Here is a 7,681-nt window from a genome sequence, read left to right as displayed (position 1 = left end):
TCAAATATTTTGTTTTGTTTTTTCTAATAAGGCTTCACTGAACTCTGAAAACACGCAGGGTAAAGTGCTTTCTCCGATCCTTCTTGTCTGTGAATTTTTAATCTGCCTGATATCTATTTCAGCAGTGCCCAGCCTCTTCTCACGGTGTCAGTAATGCACACAAGGAGTGCAGGGTCTCCACTGTCCTGGAAGCACATACTGAATTGCTTTCCTGTTACAAACCTCCAGTTTATACTGAAGTCTCTCCTTCCCAGTACACAACTGTAGGGTGAAGGAAACTACACAGTGCTGAAGTTTTGTAAATACAGAATTCAGCATGCACCATTTGTTCCCAACTGGACCAGTTTATTGTACAATCCAGGGTTTTTTTTATGCCTGGACTCACCTTATCATCATACACCATCAATTTGTGGTGATGCACAAACTGCTTCATCTGAAATCAAGCATTGCTCATGGTAAAATAAAAATGTGCTGTGTGCACATTCCTGTTTCCAGCTTGAGTTTTTAGCATTTTCAGATTCCAATCATAAATCTATCTATAACAGCACAAAGGGAAAATATACAGATAAATATCTTATTTTTCTTTTAAGTTTTAGGCTTTAGAGGGTTTCTTAGCTAAGTTTAAACTAAACAGCAGACAGTTCAGTACTGCCCTGCACGCATTCTCGCATTGCACTGCAGAGAGATTTTTCATGTAATGAATCACTCAAAATCTATTGTGGTGATGTTACATTGTGCAGTACAGGGAAATACACACACTCTCACTCTGAATATTTTGCATAGGGAGCAGGCTAGCAGCGGACTTCACTGCATGTTCATTTTGTAAGCCAGGCTGTCAACAAAACAGACACCATCTCAATGAGAAAAATGAACATGTTCTTGTTATACTAATTGTTCTTTGAAAGTTTTGCCTTAGTATTTTAGGCACAGAATGCTTTTTTGGCCTATATCACAGCAACATGAAAAATTACATTTCTGTCCTAAAAAAACACCTCAGAACTGATGACGATGTCTGTACACACACACACACACACATATGTTATGCTTATGTATTTTAAAACACCTGTGTGTATTAAATTTCTGTCCTGGGTTCAGCAGTAGCAGTCATTTTTTCCTCCTTATTAGTAACTGGTACAGTCCTGTTTTTGACTTCCAGCCTGGGAACAGCACTGATAACACCGATGTTTTTAGTTACTGCTCAGTTAATGTTTCGTCTGACCAAGGACTTTCTGAGCCTCATGCTCTGCCAGGGAGCACGGGAAGCCAGGAGGAAGCAGAGACAGGACACCTGACCCAAACTGGCCGAAGAGGTATTCCATACCACAGGACGTCATGCCCAGGATGTAAACTGAGAGCTACCCAGAAGGGCTGGTTCACTGCTCAGTCAGGCTGAGTATCAACGGGTGGTATTGTGTTCTCTTCCCTTGTTATTTCCCTTACCATTATTATTATTGGTGGTAGCAGCAGTGGTTTGTGTTATACCTTAGTTACTGGGCTGTTCTTATGTCAATCCGTGGGAGTAACATTCCTTTGATTCTTCTCCCTGTCCCTCCAGGAATGGGGGAGTGGGGAGGAAGGGGAGGAGTGAATGAGTGGGCTGTGTGGGTCTGAGTTACTGACTGCACTTAAACCACGACAATTTCCCTTTCTTTTCTCACAGATCCTGAAAAACTCACTCATTAAGCTTTATCTTTTCCCATTGGTGAAAGACTGCAATAGAATTACTTTGCTTCAGCCTAGGAAAGAAAAGGTGCATTGAACTCAATGCCAGGCTGTACCATCAGTTCATAAGCTACACTGATAGTAAAGTGATTAGAAGTTCTAATCTCGTTCTGATTGACATGAGCAGTAGAGCTGTCTTGCTTGGGGTGAGAGCAAGAGCAGGTGAAACTCCTCTGGGCAGAAGCATGTGTTTTTGGAGAGCAGCATTGTTTAGGCAAGTACTCAGCATTTGACTTCTGTTTAGACCCTTCCCACGCTGTACGATGCATAGCACAAGATCAGCAGAGCCCTGCAGATCTGGCATCTCCAAAGGAGCACAGTGAAAGACTGTGGGTGGACTAAACCCATGTCCTTTTAATTTCACTATTGACTGCAGAGTAAATCAAATATAGTGGAGAAAAGAGCAAATGAAATTGAGCTGGCCAAGACAACAATATTTACATGCCAAGAGAGGCTCTTACTCCTCATATGATTGTCACAGCTCTGTGCTTTTGAGGCCATTCCCTAAGGCAGATGTGGGTTTTTCAAAGGTTAGAAGCAAAGCAGATGAAGCCTGCGTGAAGCAGAGGATCCACCAAACTCTAGGTCACTGCTTTCAATCTATACCAGATGGGTACCCCCTGATAGCCAGCGCTCTCATGCAAGTGTCTCCAGAGAACCATTTCTCCCTTGGCTGGCATACTTGGGCAGCCACATAGATTGGGAAGCTGTGTCCCAAGCATGGCTGAACCCTCCATGTCATGGTCAAGGTGAGCCAGATGGACAAGAGGAAGACTGCATGTGGTAGCTTGCTACTCTGTTTTAAAATAAATTAAAATGGCACCGAGACACAGAGTCTGCAAGGCTGAAAGGAAAGCCTTTACCTTTGCCTCCCCTGATGGGTCTCTTGGCCTGTGGGTTACACCCAAAGTTGAGGTGGCAGTGGCTTGTGGGGAGCATCTTTGAGGCATTAAAGACTTCATCCTCCTGAGTTCCAAAGAGGAAATTTTATTTGGAAGTGAAACTTGCTGCTTGACAGGACATAACATACCCATGAAAGGTTGTTAGCAGATCAACATGAGGTGGGTCCCAAGACCCAGCCAGGGTAAAGAACAGAGCCTCCCACAAGGCTGCTGCCTGTGGGACTGGCTCCTTTAAACCAACTATGAAATACTTCACACTTGTGTCTATTTTTAATGTATGTAACCATTGTGACTCCCATGGGGATGGTGTCTAAGCACCCTGATGGTGTTTAGGGACAGCATTATCATCCTCCCCTCTCCCTGGGAGCTCATATCCCTTCTTTTTCTGGGGGAACTGTCCTCTAAAATACAACTGAAACCCCTCACTTCTGGTGGTACAAGGAAAATACATACGAAAAAATAAGAGAATAGATCAGTTAGATAAATTTTTTACCCAGTGATTATCACAGATCTCCTTACAGCAAAAAAGTTATCTGTGTCTGAAAACGTTGCATTCAGGCTTTGCAACCTGTAGTTCAAAAAAATGTAAACATCAGGGCATTAAGATTTAATTGCTTTTTATATTCTCTGTGGAAGCTTTTACTATGAAGTATTCATAAGCACGTTCAGGGCTGGCCAAAAAGCACATTACAGCTTTGCTTACAGAGGGATGCACTCGGGAACATTTTCAGGCACCAGGCTGCAGTGACCTGCTCTCCGGAGAGACCCCATCCCACTGGGCAGGAGCAGTGCAGTGGCAACAGGTCAGTCAGGGACCATACTGCTGCCCAAGTGCCCAGTGAGGAAAAAGTGCCAACCCTTTCCCACTATGGGCTGTAGTAGGCACATTATTCTTTTTCTGCTAAATTTAGATGTTTGAATTCAACCTCCTGCTCTTCTTTGACAGCTAAAACAGGCAGAAATCTCCTCTCTGAGATATTTTCCTAGCTCAGAGTTCTTCATCAAATAGAAGAGGATTTTCCCCCACCAAGATTTTGTAGTGCAAATTTAAAAACGAAGTACAATTCTGATTGCATTTTCATTTAATTAGTTTTTATATAAATATTTCATATAATACTTGCCTTTTTGTGTTGTTCAAACTTTTGCTTTACTGTTCTTCCCACAATATTTTCACTCATTAGTTCTTAGAGACAGTAGGATAATCCTGGCAGACTTCAGGGCATCATAATTCCTTTTCATAACTTTTCAAAGATCTCCTCAGTCTTTAAAAAATTTCAGAGATGTAAACTTAGCTTCTTTGTGATAACTGAACATCAACTGAGAAATTACTGAGTGAAAAAGGGAGAAGCAAATTAAAGTACAAGAAATGAGATCATTCTAGACAGCATGTTTCATTCAACAGAAGGAAAAGAAAAGAAAACCCACAAAATGTGTGCTTTTCCCTTGGCTGAGCCATGTCCAGATTACAAGACAGTGGAAATGTTCCTCTTAACTTCCAGGCATTTGAGGTCAAATAATTTCATGAAGTATCACATTTTTAGCCCACTCCTTTCTTGTCAGCTGTGCCCCTTCAAACAAGTCATGTCTTTTGTAAGAGGGTATAAATGCCCCCAATTTGACTAAGGTCAAAGTAGTAGTAATAAATCATAGGCATGAAACCCCTTCTGATTCAGCATCTGTAACACACTCATCTACCTTAATCTTCAAGAAGAAAGGTCTGATGCTTAACAGAAGTCTCCATGTTCCTAATTAGTTACAAGAAGGTGAAAGGAACGTTTATGGAGATAAGATTATGTGCTTTCTTTAAATGTCATTCTTCACTTCCAATGGCAAAGGTATGTAGGGGCAAAGTATTTATAGTACCATCATAAAAAAAGACATCATAATCCATTTGTTCTACATAGTTGGTGCTCTATTAATACAGTATATTCACTGCTGCCTTGATCAGGGGAAATCTAATAACATGAAACCAGATCACTAATTTTTGACTTCTTACTTCTCAGTTTCCTACAAGGAGTAAAGAGCTGTCTTACTGAATCCTTTTTAAATTACATTCACTGAAATTTATACAGTAAAACTCATTCAGAAGATTATTTCTTTATAGAGAAAACATGAAATTGCCTAAGCCTAGAGCAGCATCAGGAACAACATGAGACTTTAGTACTACAAACCAGATCACTTGCTAGTAGGTATCAACATTTCTCCAGAAAATAGTACCCACTAGTATATAATGTGCATCCACCTTTTTACTGCCCAGAGGCAAGATTTTTTTCTGGCCCTTCAGCTTATTCTCCCTGTTAGCACAAACTCTGCTTTTCCTCTCTCTTCCTCTCACAGAACATTACCTCCCACACCTTCACTGTGCTCTCCTCAGCTTCACAGAAACAGAAACCTCCAGACAGCTAAAAGAAATAAAGTCAGTCCTCCAGTAATAGCTCCTGGTCTAGCTGAGATGGTGGTATTACTGTATTTTCTCACTGTATTTAGCTTCCCTGGCACTTCCCCCATGACAGGCAACATGTCCCCTTCCACCTTGATATACTGCAGTTGGGCTTAGCAGGCATAGATGCAGGAGAGGTCGAGAAGAGCTGAGGCACCGTTGTTTTCTTTAGTTCTGCCTATTTATCAAAGTACTTTTATGGTTCCTCTCCAAGCTCTATCTAAGCACTACAGGCAATCAAAGGCTGGCTCTATGGGAGAAGGATTTTATTTTGCAAGAGAACAAGTAGAATGTCAATACCTCTCATGGATTAAAACAACCAGCCAAGCCAATGCTGGGGGTATTTCCCTCACCTGACCAAATCTGTTTTGTTCAGTTAGAGAAAACAGAGATGAAAACTGCATCCAGGTCAATGGATGAAGACTGCTGTATCACCACAAACTAAAGAAGGAACCCACTTTGGGTAAAATAATGCTGAGAAATATATGTTTGTGAAATAATTTAAGATCCCTCCATGTAAGCTGCAATACATAGTCTTGTATATACATTTCTAAATAACCTGTATCTCATATGCAGATTTCAGTCATCACACAGCACTCATTTCTACTGTGCATTTGTATATACAAACCTATGGCTTTTTCAGTTTGGAGTAGGTATTCCAGAGCCACAACCTCAGCCTGGTTTTACAACCTGATCTGTAATAATGCCCCAGCAAACCACATCTCTTTATATGAAGACCAAGAAACTATTTTTGCTATCAAACAACTTTATAAGCTATCTTAAACCACTCTTTCGTTTCATTTCTTCATCTTCCCCTCTAACAGTTTTTTAATACATTTTGGTTCGGATCTTTTATAAAAGTGAAATTAAACACAGTGCTGTGGCTCAAATATGTAATACTCATCTGCTCTGGCTGCTGAGAGATGTCCATCTTCTTGATTCCTTGGGCAAGATATGAGAGAAGAAAGAATCTAAGGTTCCAGATTAGCTACCAAAAATTGAATAGCTGTCCAATTATTATCCCAAAACTGGAAAGGTCAACAGCCCCATGCTAAACATGGGTTGTTTTTTTTTTCTTGAAGCAGTTCAGGACAAAATTTTCTGGCTATTGTAACCATAATGTCATTTAAACTGAGTTTCTTCTGAATGTAATTTACTGCCGAAGTTTATTGAGCTTATTTTAACACCATAGTGGGAGATTAAACTATCATTCTAAATATTTTTATAAAGGTTACATTAGTACATTTTGTTTCTTTATTGCTTTACTGAATGTCAAGGTGCAGGGCACTCAGTGAAGCCTGACAGTGACTAAGAGATATAAAGGTCATGTCGAGTACATTTGCTTCAAAAGTTCAACCTTTGTTTTACCTAGGAAATTATTCACAAATTACTGCCTACAATAAAAATTAATACAAGAAGACATCATCCACACCCAGAGCACCAGAGGCACTATGGGAAATTCTGACATGGGGAAACCCACCAGTCCTCAGCGTTGTCTTTCCAGTTTAGTTTCAGTGGTGTTTTAAATTCAGACCTGAAGCTTACCTCTGCCTTCATGGAGCAACACAAGCTTGTCAGCACTCCCTTTGATCTCCAGAGCCTGGAATCTTTCTGCAGGCAAGACCAATAATAAATATTAATATGCAAATTAACTATTAACAATAATAAAATACATGACTGGCGATAACATAATAGGTAAAAACAGTAATATATTTACTTTGAAGAATGTGTCTCTCCTCGACTTGCCCCGAGCACCCACACACATCTTTCCTTTGTCATAAGCGTATCTTAAGATAATCATTTAAACATGAATTTTAAATACGCATCATCAATTGAAAATATTTTTTTTGTCCACATCAAAAGAGAAAATTTGTCATAGCAGAGTTTAAATTGAATTATGAAGTATTTGGTTAACAGGGCACTTGACTTTTATTACAGATGAGTATATCATGGTTACTGCAGTTTTAATCTTCTCAGGGTTTTTTCAGGAGCAGCTCTGAAGTCATTAGCACTTGAGGGTGTTTAAAAATTCAGAATGTGAGTAGAAGCAGGGCAGGGTGATCATTTGTGATAGGAGGGGGAAAGAAGTATTATAGCGTGAATGAACAACCAGTTCTGGTTCCCCGGCACCAGCATCACTAGTGGCAGCACTGGGGCTGCTGGATTTCATTGGTGAGGTACTGCTATGAGCTGTGCAAGCCAAGCTGCTCACCGTTGCATCGAGACACCGCAGGGTCTGACGTCAGACTTCAGCTGAAAGAAGTCATCTGCAATGGCTGTAGAAACAAGTCCTCTGCTGAGAGAAAGATCATCATCAGCTTGGGCAGGGAAACACCATCCTCATTTTCTCCACCATTCTTGCCCTCCTCCCCACAAAGCACTGCACCTTTGAGCCCTCAACCCCATCATGGGTGGCTGAGGCACCAGGATTTCCTACAGCTCCAAGCCCTTTGGCACACCCCTGCACAAGGCACAAGAATCGTCTCATGCAGGCAGGTCTCCTGCAAGCCCAGACAGCAGAGGGGCCATCACTGCCCTTTGCATGGGCCACCAGGAGCCCAGGGAAACACCACATGCCTGCAGCGTTTTGAGCAACTGGAGAAGTATCCGACAGAGT

The 7,681-nt window shown here is 41.1% G+C and overlaps 1 protein-coding gene across 3 annotated transcripts in view; it reads right to left on the bottom strand.

Annotated features, from left to right (window-relative positions):
* Window positions 1-390: 390 nt before the first annotated feature.
* The window catches only part of LOC133265495 (uncharacterized), a 29,117-nt gene continuing 21,826 nt past the window's right edge, over window positions 391-7,681 (bottom strand). Inside the window, exons 4-5 of one of the 3 annotated variants that reach the window (XR_009741974.1) lie at window positions 3,742-6,675; window positions 391-532 (exon numbers count right to left, since the gene is read on the bottom strand). The gene's annotated coding sequence lies outside the window, so the exon portion shown is untranslated. Of the gene's footprint in view, window positions 533-3,694; window positions 6,676-7,681 lie in introns of those variants that run through there. The other 2 variants (XR_009741975.1, XR_009741973.1) reach the window with 2 other exon arrangements.

The sequence above is a fragment of the Pezoporus flaviventris genome, unplaced genomic scaffold (assembly GCF_033815535.1).
Source record: "Pezoporus flaviventris isolate CSIRO_AGI_PZ_B2104156 unplaced genomic scaffold, CSIRO_AGI_Pfla_v1 ptg000005l, whole genome shotgun sequence".
Classification (NCBI taxonomy): Eukaryota; Metazoa; Chordata; class Aves; order Psittaciformes; family Psittacidae; genus Pezoporus; species Pezoporus flaviventris.
Note: the sequence above shows the minus strand (reverse complement) of the source record. Positions and strands in the feature narration are given on the sequence as shown.